Source organism: Notolepis coatsorum, assembly GCF_963971535.1.
Source record: "Notolepis coatsorum genome assembly, chromosome: 3".
NCBI lineage: Eukaryota > Metazoa > Chordata > Actinopteri > Aulopiformes > Paralepididae > Notolepis > Notolepis coatsorum.
The window spans coordinates 54087036-54101817 of NC_140167.1; the positions used below are offsets into that span (position 1 = coordinate 54087036).

General features: G+C 42.0%; 1 protein-coding gene across 1 annotated transcript in view; it reads left to right on the forward strand.

Annotated features, from left to right (window-relative positions):
• Nucleotides 1-14782, forward strand: part of ptpn21 (protein tyrosine phosphatase non-receptor type 21) — an 85501-nt gene that overhangs the window by 54821 nt on the left and 15898 nt on the right. The gene's annotated exons all lie outside the window — the stretch shown is intronic.

Consider the following 14782-nt stretch of genomic DNA (forward strand, 5'->3'; position numbering starts at 1 on the left):
GTGATGTACCGGTGATGCCTTGGGCGGTTTTCACCACCCTCTGCAGTGCTTTCTGGTCTGAGGCAGAGCAGTTGCCATAACAGGCTGTGATGCCGTTAGTGAGTATGCTTTCTATGTCGCACTGATAGAAGTTCACCAGAGTCTGAGGAGACAGGTGGGCTTTCCTCAGTCTCCTCAGGAAGAAGAGACGCTGGTGAGATTTCTTGACCAGCGTCGAAGTGTTGAGGACCCATGAGAGGTCCTCGGAGATGTGGATACCCAGAAATTTGAAGCTGGAGACGGGTTCAACTAGGGCTGGGCGATATGGAAAAAAATCATATCGCGATAACGATATGATAATTTTATTTTATTTCTCGATATCGATAATTATCGAATTGTTTATAAGTATAAAATTTTTTTTTTTTTTTTTTTTTTTTTTTTTTTTTACAACATATGTATGTTTATTTTGCAGCAATTCATTGTCATTGCCGCCATCTTTAGTGTTACATCCCCTCACACTCCAGTTCTCAGGCTGCAGCTGGTTTAAAAGCTAAAGTAAACCGGCTTCTCTGCTGGCTGTGGCTCCAGAGGAGTTGAACAGTTCTGGCTCTGCTAGTTTATTTTCGATCTTTTGGCGCTTTTTTGGTGGACAAACCACCGCACATGTGCACTGTGACTCGTGACTGGAGTCTAGTTCTGCTAGCACACATAGCCTACTGTGTACAGACGGTTTCAAAATGTATTTTAAATTAGAAAGCAAACAAAATAAATGGACAAGAGAAAAAGAAATCTGAATTTGGTCAGTATTGTCATTTGGACAAGCAAAGCCATTACTTTAAGTTGCAGGCAAGAAAGACAAGTCTGTCCACTGTCTCTGGTTTTAAAACTGCCCTGTTGCAGGTAAAAAAAAAAAAAAACGATTTTTCGATTTTTTTTTTATTTCGATATTCGATATCGATTATTAAAATATATCGCGATATTTATCGTTATCGTTATATCGCCCAGCCCTAGGTTCAACCTCCGTCCCGTTGATGGGGATGGGGGTGTGCATGTATGCCTGCTCTGGTCTCTCTGAAGTCCACGATGAGCTCCTTGGTTTTCTTGGTGTTGAGGGCCAGGTTGTTGTCGGCACACCACACTGCCAGGTGCTGGACCTCCCTCCCTGAAGGCCGACTTATTGCTGTTTTTGATGAGACCCACTACCGTTGTGTCGTCTGCAAAACTTGATAATGGTGTTGGTGCCATGTACAGGAGTGTAGTCATGGGTGAAGAGGGAGTAGAGGAGAGGGTAGGGCTGGGCGATATAACGATAAATATCGCGATATATTTTAATAATCGATATCGAATATCAAAATAAAAAAAATCGAAAAATCGTTTTTTTTATATATATATATATATATATATATATTTTTTTTTTTTTTTTTTTTTTTTTTACCTGCAACAGGGCAGTTTTAAAACCAGAGACAGTGGACAGACTTGTCTTTCTTGCCTGCAACTTAAAGTAATGGCTTTGCTTGTCCAAATGACAATACTGACCAAATTGAGATTTATTTTTCTCTTGTCCATTTATTTTGTTTGCTTTCTAATTTAAAATACAGTTTGAAACCGTCTGTACACAGTAGGCTATGTGTGCTAGCAGAACTAGACTCCAGTCACGGTGCACATGTGCGGTGGTTTGTCCACAAAAAAAGCGCCAAAAGATAGAAAATAAACTAGCAGAGCCAGAACTGTTCAACTCCCCTGGAGCCACAGCCAGCAGAGAAGCCGGTTTACTTTCGCTTTTAAACCAGCTGCAGCCTGAGAACTGGAGTGTGAGGGGATGTAACACTAAAGATGGCGGCAATGACAAAGAATTGCTGCAAAATAAACATACATCTGTTGTTAAAAAAAATAAAAAAAATAAAATATTTTTTTATACTTATAACAATTCGATAATTATCGATATCGAGAAATATGATAACATTATCATATCGTTATCGCGATATGATTTTTTTCCATATCGCCCAGCCCTAGGAGAGGGCTCAGCAGACACCCTTGTGGGACGCCAGTGTTTAGGGTGGGGTGGGGGCAGGGAACAAAATAACTGCATGCCATTCGCCAAATGCGTGTAGATTTACCGTCTGGCGGCTAAAAATAATAGTCTGCCCGCCAGCTGGCGTGTAGTTCATATCGATACTCTTATTTTGAAAATCCTGTGCCGCCCCAAGCGCAGCTCCAGTCATAATATCTGGGCTCCGGCAGCTAGCAACGTTCAGGTTCATATGATACTCTTATTTTGAAAAACCCTCTAGCAACTCCGCAAGTCATATGATATCCACCCACTCCGTGTTTCACTTTCTTGAAAACAGAGCAGCAGCGCCAACACAGCAGCGTTAACACAGAAGTGCGCCTACAGACGTGAAATAAGTCTGTGATGTTTTTTTTCTTCTCACAACGAGTCCAATGCAGCTACATGCTTTGCACCGTCGCCATTCCTTTATGCCCACATCGCCCGAAATGAACGTTTATGTACCAATCACTACAACGTTAACGTAAGCTAACAAGCTAATCCTGATGATCAGACGAGGCAGAGCCACAGTGAACAGCACTGAGGAAAGGGAAATGGGGGGGGGGGGGGGCACTCTCCCCTTCCCTGTGTGTGTTTGTGCGTGCGTTTTTGGAAAGACGACGGAGTCACTAGTCAGGACTCAGGACAGGAGTATATTATAGTAAACTGAGGATTACTGAGGATGGACAGATAATGTTGATATTCAAATATAAAAAAGTTTAGAAGTTTGAAGAGAGGCTACAATATGATGCGGGGGTGGTGAGTTGAAACACAGTGTGTGTGTGTGTGTGTCCCGACCCCACTTCTATGTTTCAATTAAATTATTTGCATTTAAAACTATTAACGCTGACTCATTCCTTCAGTCCACTCAAAATTATGCTAATATTCCTTATGTTGTTTATGATATTAATTGAAAATAGCATATGAGAGTATTATATGTAATAATAACACATGGCGATATACTAAAAAGCTATTTATAATTTTTGGCTAGTAAAAAAATCTGCCCGGCTGGTACTTTTAAAAATCTACCAGCCAAATGGCTGGTAAGTCAAAAAGTTAAGTTTGTTCCCTGGGGGGGGGGGGGGGGTGAGATTGTCTAACCCCTTGCAGATGGAGGGGTTGATGTCGAGGTACTTCCACAAGGTCACAGTGTTTGGAGGGGATGTTGAAAGTCTGTTGAACAGCATTCTCGCATTAGTGTTGCTGTCATCCAGGTGGGAGAGGGCGGAGTGTAGCGCTGAGGAGATGGTGTCCTCCGTGCTCCTGTTCTCACGGTAGGCAAATTGGTATTTGTCCCGGTTTGACCAGATTTTAAATGAGCCAGGACCAGCCTCTCAAAGCACTTCACACCTCACATACTTCTAATACATCTAATAGCACCTATAAACTAGGTCAAGGGTCAGCAACCTTTACTATCAAAAGAGCCACTTTTCTCCCGTCCCACAAAATAAAATGCTCAGGGAGCCGCACAACCTATTTACCTATTTACCCTTAAAATGAAGATAACCGTGTATAACGTTTTATATATCCCCAAGCATACCCAACATTTAGCATAAAACGCCTGACAATTGCATACCCAAAGTAATTTGCAATTTATTATACTTTATACTTATAGCACACAGTTTGTTGCATTAATGGGATTATAAAGCAACAAAAATTAAAAAAAAAATACTTTTTATTGCTGTTTTTACCTGTTTATAACAAAGGAAAACCTCAAACTCTTATGAAGAGGAAAAAAAATACTGGCTGTGTAGACCTATTTTTAAATAAAACACAGAAGAGGAGACAAAACACTGGTGTCTAGACCGACTTTGAAATAAAACCCTGAACTATTCAGGTATATTTGAGTCCTTCCCTTATTTGTGCAACATTTATAAAATAAAAAGTAGTCTACTTTGAAAAAAGACTACCATGTGTATACCTACTTTTAAATAAAACACAGAAAAGGAGAAAAAACACTGGCATCTGTAGACCTACTTTGAAATAAAACCCTGAACTATGCAGCTCTATTAGAGTCCTTCCCTTATTTGTGGAAAATCTATAAAATAAAAAGCAAATTTTTTGTTGTTCGCAAATTTCGCACCACATATCAGGCATACAGGTAAGCCTTTTGTTGACTAAATATCTTAGTTGATGAAATATTTTTTCATTTCAGTGTCACAGTATGACATCGATCTCCAAAATAATAAGAAAAGAAAAGAAATTGTTTTTTTTTTATATATATATATATTATTATTATATATATATTTTTTTGGGCCAGGGAGCCGCAGCTGATTGGCTAAAGAGCCGCAATGCGGCCTCGGAGCCGCAGGTTGCCGACCCCTGGTCTAGTGCATGAGACCTCCGTGACTCGCAGGGGAGGAAACTAACTTTTTGGCTTACCAGCCAACTGGCGATGGCGAGTAGATGATTTTTTTTACCAGCCAAACAGATTTTTTACCAGCCAAAAATAAATCGCTAATTGTGATAATTACTTCTTTGTATGTCTTCGTCTAAATTGATTTTCAATCATAGTAATAATCACACTGTGTCTCTACTCTTTAAAATATTTATTAGCATAAAACATTAATAACAGTGTCTCTACTCTTTACAATATTAGCATAAAACATATTAACATGAAAGAGGGAACTATTCTGGACTGGGTTGGGCTGAACTGGGCAGTGAAAGATGTTAGGCTGGACTGGGTTGGGCAGGGAAAGTTGGGCTGGTCTAGGTTGGACTGGGTTGGGCAGTGAAAGATGCTGGGCTGGACTGGGTTAGGCTGTGCTGGGTTGCACTGGACTGGGTTGGGCAGTGAAAGATGCTGGGCTGGACTGGGTTAGGCTGTGCTGGGTTGCACTGGACTGGGTAGGGCTGGACAAGAGATGCTGGAATGGACTGGACTAAATACTGGATTGAGCGGGGCATTGTGAGTGTTCATTTTCCCCCTTCCCCTCCCAAACTGTTCCTACAATTGTTTTATGTTGCATGATGATCATGAATACATTTATTATGTATTGTATTTTTTATGTTTAAATATCAACATTATCTGTGCATCCTCAGTAAATACTATCAATATAATACTCCTGACTTCATCTGGTATTTTCAAACGCACACACACACAGAATGCCCCTCCCCCAGTCCCCACACAGAAAGGGAGACTGTCCCCCCTCCCCCTTCCCCTCTCCGTCTCCTGTTCTCTCTCAGGCTTAGCTGCTTAGCTTAGTTAGCGTAAGCAGCTAACGTAACGTTAATTTAGATATTTAACGCGACGTGGGCATAAAGGAATGGCGACGATGCAAAGCATGTTGGATGCATTTGACCCGTTGCGGGGAAAAACTGCACGGACTTATATTGGGTCGCAAAATAGACGCTCTGTAGCACTGCTCTGCTGTAATGTCTACACAGAGTTTCAGACTACTATCCGTATCCGGCGGATACGACTCGCCGGATTTTCTAAATAAGAGTATCGCAATACGAACCGATCCTTTACTCGCCAGTGTCGCGAGTGGTCTTCATGAATCACTCGCCAAACATAGAAAATACTCGCATTTGGCGAGTAAAATGGCCTAATTTCCTCCCCTGTCCGTGAGCTAACGTTAGCTACCTAGCTAACGTTACTGTTTAAACAAAACTACACAGTCAACTATTCACTTTAGTTTAATACATGAGGCATTGTCTAACGTTATCTAGCTGGCTAGCTACTGATAGCTCCTGATATCAACGTCTTGATATCATCAGTTTGGCAATCGTTTTCGCAGTTGTTGGCTAGCAGTGGCTAACTAGTTATCATTGTTCAGTGAGCTAACGTTAGCTACCTAGCTAACGTTACTGTTTAAACAAAATAAACTATTCACTTTAGTTTAATACATGAGGCGTTGTCTAACGTTATCTAGCCGGCTAGCAGTAGCTACAGATAGCTCCTGATATCAATGTCTTATAACATAATTGACATCATTCGTTTTTGCAGCTGTTGGCTAATTAGCTATTGTGCTTCATAACTGAATACTGCGAACATCTTATAAGTTTCAGTTCATAGGAAAATACTTTGACTATAATGGTCATAAGTAAATTAACTTAGATACTGTTATGCTTAACACCCAGTACTATTCACTTTACTTAAATTCTAAGATTAGATTAGATCATTTAGACCAGACTTTGAGAATGCCTGTGTTAGACCTACAGTATAATACTGCCAGCTGCTATAAGAAAACCAAAAATGATCGGTATCGGCAGTGTATCGGCCGATATGACTCATAGACAATCGGTGATCGGTATCGGTGACAAAAAACGTGATTGCGGCATCCCTATACCGAACCGTTAAGCAGTATTGATAAGAGTAGTAGTATCGATAAAATCCTAACGATACCCATCCCTAATGAACACTGTTAATACACTGTTATCAATGAAAGAATAAATGTTTGCAGCTGTGGTAATACTTCAGTTGGTTCATTATAAAAGATACAAACCTGAAAACAAAAGCACTTAAATGTTAAATAAAAGGACCACATTAATGAGGCAGGAGGAACATATTTCTTTTGCACTATAATGGTAAAATACAGCCCTGAGTAGGCTTACGTTACTTCACCATTCCCAGTTGAATACACAGGCACGTGCTGTTATAACTAAACTCGAGTACTACACAGAGGCAGGCGCATGCCCAGTGTAGTGAAAGGTCTTGAGATATGAGTTTTCAGGAGAGCTAGTAGACGGAAATCTTTTCTGGGGCAGCGATCAAAATGCTTGTTTAGATGGAAATCATGTACTCTAAATCAATGCAAGTCCCTTCTCTTAGTTAAAGACCATCCCACTTTTTCATATAAAAAAGAGGCATGCATGTACAGAATGTCACCATAATCGAATACAGGCATAATTGTTGATTGTACAATGGTCTTCCGACTGGCAGTAGAAAAGCATGATTTGTTTCTATATAAGAATCCAATGCAGGTAGAGAGATGGTAGGCTTGTTTCTTTTCTTTCTTTTTTTTGATTTCACGATTTTCCAAATGCTTTCTGCATCTCCATGGAAGCTCGCAAGGGAAGACAAGTAATGATCAGATTGAGCTTTTCTGATCATACTAATGCACCTATTCCAGAATCCCCTGAATCGGTTCATCAGTAGATCTTGCTTTCGTCCAAGAGCTTTATCTCTAACATGAAGAGCCTCAGACAGCTCTGTTGAAACCAGGGGTTGGAAGTTTTTTTTTTTTTTGTATCCTCTTTTTCTCAGTCTGATTTTCTATTTTTCTCCCCATCCCAATTTAGTCGTTATGCCAATTCCCCCCTCCCCTACCTGGTTGTTGTGCGCATGTTCCTCCTACTGGTCGGTACAAGGGAACCCTGAAGTCCACCACATGCGTCCCCCGACACATGTGGAGACAGCCAGTGGCTCTCTTCTCACCTGGCAGCGAGGACTCTCATTGGTGAAGCGTAACGCGTGGGAGGTCACGCTGCCTTCACCATTTCCTGCCTTTCGCTGAGCAGGCACCCAGACCTGACCTGTAGGCGTCGCTGTCCACAACGCCAGATTACCACCCACGACTTCCCTCCCCCTAACTCAGCCAAACGAGTTAGTATGACGACCGGCCCAAGCCGCAGGGCAATGCTGACTCCGGGAGTCGAAACCGCAGCCTCTTGCATTGGTGACGAGCGCAATCTCCGCTACGCCACCCGAACGCCAGGGGGGGGTTGGAAGTTCGAACAATTCCTTTATTCTAAAAATCCTCATAGGGGGCATGTTTCTCAGCAAAATAAATGGTTTGGAAGTGGTTTGTTAACACATCCTGTGCCAAAAACGAGTTTACTCGTTATTGCCCGCCAATCTAATAACGCCAACAACGAGTTTACTCGTTTTTATGATCGTTATTTCCTTTATTCGCTATTGGCATTCATAATTCATCCAGGAAGGCTCCGGGAGCCAGCTGGACTCTGTCTGATATTGCAACGCCTCAATACCGCTGCCTGGTGGATTTCGGGCGAGTTGCACTCTACACTAAACCGGATGTGGTGCTCTGTGCATCGGGGAAAAAGTTCCGGCAGAGCTATCTTGTTACGTGGATCCAGACAAACACCTCGAGTGCATTGGATCGCTTTCGAGACGCAAGAATCAATATGCTTTCGCCGTTTATTGCGTCGTACAAACGGAAAATGGATCTAGCAGATCAAAATCAAATAATTGGAATTTATTTTCTCCAGACTCATCGGCCACAGGTAAGAGGAATCTAACGTTAATTCCAGCTCGATTGTGCATTTATTTCATTGCAATCCATCTGATCAACGTATGATGTCGTACTAAAGAAAGTCGTTACTGACAATCAAGGAATCATAAACGACCCCCCCCCCCCTTTCCTTCACGCATGATGGAGCATAATGTATAGCGATCATATGCATTTAAATGTTTTAATATAGCGTGTATAGGAACGAAACGCCAATCGATTATGTATAATATGCGTCGGGCCTATAACTCGCATTCTAGGAATTACTGCTCTACACTCTAAAAACATACTTATATTCTCGACGGTACTAACACGACAATGTATGAATGGAAAAATATAACGTTCCCACATCCGGAACGATAGATACCCGATGTTGAATGGGCCATCGTAATGTCGATATAGCTATAATATTAAAAAAGTTATAGCCCTGCAAAGAAGGTGAGCGACTCCATAGGGTTACAGCACTGGCAGAGAGTGGTATAAGATGGGTAAACTGGGTGGCAGACAATGTGTTAAACAAAATGTTAGGTTTTGTTGCCTGATAACTCTCTTTGTATTTATGGTTTAGGGCAACGATCACTAATGTCTTGTGTGTGAACTCCACTGGATGGCTATTTAAGCGGTCTGTTTGTTAGTATGAGATGAATTCAAGTGGATTTATTATATTTGGCCTTGTGGGATGATAGGAAACCAGCTGAGATCGAATCAACTTAAGACAGTTCTTTTAACCTCGAAGAATTTCTTAGGTCACCCAGAACAATTTGATCAGAAGAGACATAAGGTGACATCAGTTTGCCTATTTCTAAGGCCCCGTTTGTTGCAGAAGGAGACTGGTAAAATGAACATCACCCCCAAGGCTGATGTCCAACACTATATATTCAAATTTCTTAGGCACAGAGGAAGCAGCAAGTTCACATACAGACAGATATTCTTTAACCATTTCACTACCACACTACAGAAGGTTAACCTTTCACTACTACACTATAGAAGGTTAACCCTTTCACTACCAGACTACAGAAGGTTAACCCTTTCACTACCACACTACAGAAGGTTAACCTTTCACTACCACACTACAGAAGGTTAACCCTTTCACTTTCACTACCACAATACAGAAGGGTAACCTTTCACTACAACACTACAGACACTATAGGTTAACCAAAATAGCTTGTATCCATCAATAGCTACATTCAGAACAATATCAGGGGAGGCTTCATCAATCAACACATGAATAAAGTCCAACTTGGTTAACAGGTAGTGGTTGACCGATATAGGCTAGGTTTTTCAATGGCCGGTGCCAATATTTAGAGAGCAGGGCGGCCAATGGCCGATATATAATACAGATGTGTTTCTTAACATGTCAAATATCAGCCTGATTTATCAGGCAACTACTAGTAAAAGGCTCCTAATAGTTAAATGCAATAATCTTAAACCATGATCGCAAATCCTGCGGCAACTATTTGTAGTGAAGCCATTTAGTCTAGATTTCTGACGAGGCAGACGTGTGATAGTAATATATGGTCTGATGACAGTAATGTTATGACAGTAATACATGGTCTGATAACTAATGTTATGACAAGTAATACATGGTCTGATAACTAATGTTATGACAGTAATATATGGTCTGATGGCCGTAATGTTATGACAGTAATACATGGTCTGATCACTGTTATGACAGTAATACATGGTCTGATAACTAATGTTATGAGAGTAATACATGGTCTGATGACAGTAATGTTATGACAGACAGTAATAAATGGTCTGATAACAAATGTTTTTTTTTTTATCCACTTTTTCTCCCATATTCTATATTTTTCTCCCATCCCAATTTCGTATCATCCGATTCAACCCTCCCCTGTCACGAACGCTGTTTCTTGCCTCCCACAAGCCGGCTGCAATGTGGACTAAGTCATACATAGCACAAGTCCCCTCCGGTACTTGAGGTAACAGCAGTCGCATCTTTTCACCTGCGCAGCTCGATCTCTCAGTGGCGAGGAGTAACGCGTGGGAGGCTCACGCTGCCCCCGACACTTCCTGATTCTACTGCGCAGGCGCACCAACCGACCTGTAGGAGTCGCTGTCCACAACGCCCGATCCCCACCCATCAGTTTCCCACCCCCTAATACGGCCAATGTGTATTAGTATGAACGACCAGCTAAACTGAAAGCAATGTGGAGCACTGGGCGAGCCCAGCGTCTCTGCATTCGTGGCGAGCGCCTTGCCCACTACGCCACGTAGCCGCCCGTCTGATAACAAATGTTATGGCAGTAATACATAATCTGATGACCGTAATGTTATGACAGTAATACATGGTCTGATGACAATAATGTCATGACTGTAATGTTATCGCCAATTGCAATACCCATGCTGTAAGTTAACTCATTGATCGCCACACTGGGAACGGGATATGACTATGTGCTGCCACGCATTAAAACCTATGGAGTCGCTCACCTTGTTTGCAGGCCTATAACTATATATATATATATTATAGCTATGGGGCGGCTACGTGGCGTAGTGGGCAAGGCGCTCGCCACGAATGACGGAGACGCTGGGCTCGCCTGTTCGAGCCCAGCGCTCCACATTGCTTTCAGTTTAGCTGGTCGTTCATACTAATACACATTGGCCGTATTAGGGGGTGGGAAACTGATGGGTGGGGATCGGGCGTTGTGGACAGCGACTCCTACAGGTCGGTTGGTGCGCCTGTGCAGTAGAATCAGGAAGTGTCGGGGGCAGCGTGAGCCTCCCACGCGTTACTCCTCGCCAGTGAGAGATCGAGCTGCGCAGGTGAAAAAATGCGACTGCTGTTACCTCAAGTACCGGAGGGGGCTTGTGCTATGTATGACTTAGTCCACATTGCAGCCGGCTTGTGGGAGGCAAGAAACAGCGTTCGTGACAGGGGAGGGTTGAATTGGATGATACGAAATTGGGATGGGAGAAAATATAGAAAAAATGGGAGAAAAAGTGGATCAAAAAGAAAACGATAGGAAATAGCGAATAAAATAAATAACGATCAAATAACGTATATACCGTATACGTGGTTAGCGTTCAACGATTGGCGGAAAAACACGTATTAAATCGTTGTTGGCAGGGAATGAGGTGCTATAGATAAATATTCTATGTAGACTAATAAAAAGAATTATAATAATAATACATCCACCGTTTTTAGGAAGATGCAGAATAAAAGTATTGCTTTACCCCCAAATAAATTATTGACTTTAAATTAAATTAAATAAATGATTGATTCCAAATTATTGGAATGCAACTGATTGGATAAATATGCTACTAGTTGGTGTGATTTTTTTCCGTAGCCTCTGTGAGCGAAGACGCTCTTTCATTGCAGAGAAGAAGAAAAAGACTCTCTCCGATTGGCTAACTCTAAGCATAACCACTTTGAAAGAATGCCTAAGCATAACCACTTTGAAAGAATGCCTAAGCATAACCACTTCGAAAGAATGCCTAAGCATAACCACTTTGAAAGAATGCCTAAGCATAACCACTTCAAAAGAATGCCTAAGCATAACCACTTCGAAACAGAGAATATGTACAAGGCGGAAGAGACCCTTCGGAGCTAAACCAGTCAGAGAGGGTATTTTCTTCTTCGCTGTATCCAATCAGAGAGCGTCTTTGCAAACAGAGGCTACGGGGGGAAATCACGCTGCTAGTTGAGAGGTCGAGTTTGGTCTGACATGCTGGTGCTCTTGTGCGACATCTAGTGGCTGAATGTTATCTATAGCATCTTTAATTGGTGATTATTAGAATAATGCATCTAATAGTACTTCTAGTAGGAGTGACTAGAGGAGTAGTACATTACTCAACCTTGGGTGTGATAAAAGGCGACAATTCATAACCACAACGACGGTCCAAGACTGGACTGCAGGATGAAGGTCTGAAAGGGTTCTAAAATAAACTGAGAGGCTTGGATTTAATTGACATCAAACAGATGGTATATAGGTGGCTGGCTCCCACAATAGAGATTGTAATGTTTGTAGCATGTTTAACGAGAGTAATGTGGCTCCATCCATATTTAGATGGATCCCATCCCATTTAAACAGTGCTCGTCTGTCACAAAATAGATAGAAAATTAGAAATGGTACATTTAAGGAATATCACGGTACATACAGCAACCCTTCAGTCCGAGGTGTAGCCAGCAGTACATACACAGTAACCCTTCAGAGGTGTAGCCAGCAGTACATATAGTAACCCTTCAGAGGTGTAGCCAGCAGTACATACACTAACCCTTCAGTCGGAGGTGTAGCCAGCAGTACATATAGTAACCCTTCAGTCGGAGGTGTAGCCAGCAGTACATACAGTAACCCTTCAGAGGTGTAGCCAGCAGTACATATAGTAACCCTTCAGAGGTGTAGCCAGCAGTACATACACTAACCCTTCAGAGGTGTAGCCAGCAGTACATACACTAACCCTTCAGTCGGAGGTGTAGCCAGCAGTACATATAGTAACCCTTCAGAGGTGTAGCCAGCAGTACATACACTAACCCTTCAGAGGTGTAGCCAGCAGTACATACAGTAACCCTTCAGAGGTGTAGCCAGCAGTACATACAGTAACCCTTCAGAGGTGTAGCCAGCAGTACATACAGTAACCCTTCAGAGGTGTAGCCAGCAGTACATACAGTAACCCTTCAGAGGTGTAGCCAGCAGTACATACACTAACCCTTCAGAGGTGTAGCCAGCAGTACATACAGTAACCCTTCAGAGGTGTAGCCAGCAGTACATACAGTAACCCTTCAGAGGTGTAGCCAGCAGTACATACAGTAACCCTTCAGAGGTGTAGCCAGCAGTACATACAGTAACCCTTCAGAGGTGTAGCCAGCAGTACATACAGTAACCCTTCAGTCAGAGGTGTAGCCAGCAGTACATACAGTAACCCTTCCGAGGTGTAGCCAGCAGTACATACACTAACCCTTCAGTCAGAGGTGTAGCCAGCAGTACATACAGTAACCCTTCAGAGGTGTAGCCAGCAGTACATACACTAACCCTTCAGTCAGAGGTGTAGCCAGCAGTACATACAGTAACCCTTCAGAGGTGTAGCCAGCAGTACATACAGTAACCCTTCAGAGGTGTAGCCAGCAGTACATACACTAACCCTTCAGAGGTGTAGCCAGCAGTACATACAGTAACCCTTCAGAGGTGTAGCCAGCAGTACATACACTAACCCTTCAGTCGGAGGTGTAGCAAGCGGAGGAGGCTAAACGCCATGTCCCGACATTTATCTGAAGTTGTTATCAGTGCTCATGAATATGAACGAGTCAGTGCTCATGAGTGTTTACTACCTGTACCCCATTCCCCATGCTGCTATGATGCCTGAATTTCCCCAAGGGGATCAATAAAGGAATAACCTTATCTTATCTTATCTTAAAGAGTCAGTGCTCATGAGTGTTTAAAGAGTCAGTGCTCATGAGTGTTTAAAGAGTTGGTGCTCATGAGAGTGTTTAAAGAGTTGGTGCTCATGAGTGTTTAAAGAGTCAGTGCTCATGAGAGTATTTAAAGAGTCAGTGCTCATGAGTGTTTAAAGAGTTGGTGCTCATGAGTATTTAAAGAGTCAGTGCTCATGAGAGTATTTAAAGAGTCAGTGCTCATGAGTGTTTAAAGAGTCAGTGCTCATGAGTGTTTAAAGAGTCAGTGCTCATGAGTGTTTAAAGAGTCAGTGCTCATGAGAGTGTTTAAAGAGTCAGTGCTCATGAGTGTTTAAAGAGTCAGTGCTCATGAGTGTTTAAAGAGTCAGTGCTCATGAGTGTTTAAAGAGTCGGTGCTCATGAGAGTGTTTAAAGAGTCGGTGCCCATTAGAGTGTTTAAAGAGTCAGTGCCCATGAGAGTGTTTAAAGAGTCAGTGCTCATGAGAGTGTTTAAAGAGTCAGTGCTCATGAGAGTGTTTAAAGAGTCAGTGCTCATGAGAGTGTTTAAAGAGTCAGTGCTCATGAGAGTGTTTAAAGAGTCAGTGCTCATGAGAGTGTTTAAAGAGTCAGTGCTCATGAGAGTGTTTAAAGAGTCAGTGCTCATGAGTGTTTAAAGAGTCAGTGCTCATGAGAGTGTTTAAAGAGTCAGTGCTCATGAGAGTGTTTAAAGAGTTGGTGCTCAAAGGCCAAACAGCGTTCGAGACAGGGGAGGGTAGAATTGGACGATACGAAAATTGGGATGGGAGAAAAATAGAAAATGGGAGAAAAAGTAGATATTAAAAAAAAAGTAACTGTACTTACAGTACATTTCATTCACGGTTTTTGCTGCCCTGTCAGGGGCGCCTGGTGGTACTAAATCCGGATTGAACTCTGCCATTGGAAAGAGGAGATTTTGCCCGACCCATAGATCTATGACTTGGCCATAATAAGGTCATTTATATGCCTGATATTTTATATCCTATATTCATATTTCAAATTGCATGTGTCCGGATTGCAAAATTCAGTACTGTATCTACAAAACCCACTGTAAATCATCTGTCCTTTATTCATTTGCTTAGATTTTTTTGTACACTTTGTACACAATTTCTCACGTCTTGTCAATGTTAGCATGGTGTTATTCACTGTCAAAGATGAAAGAAATAAAGATTTATATTC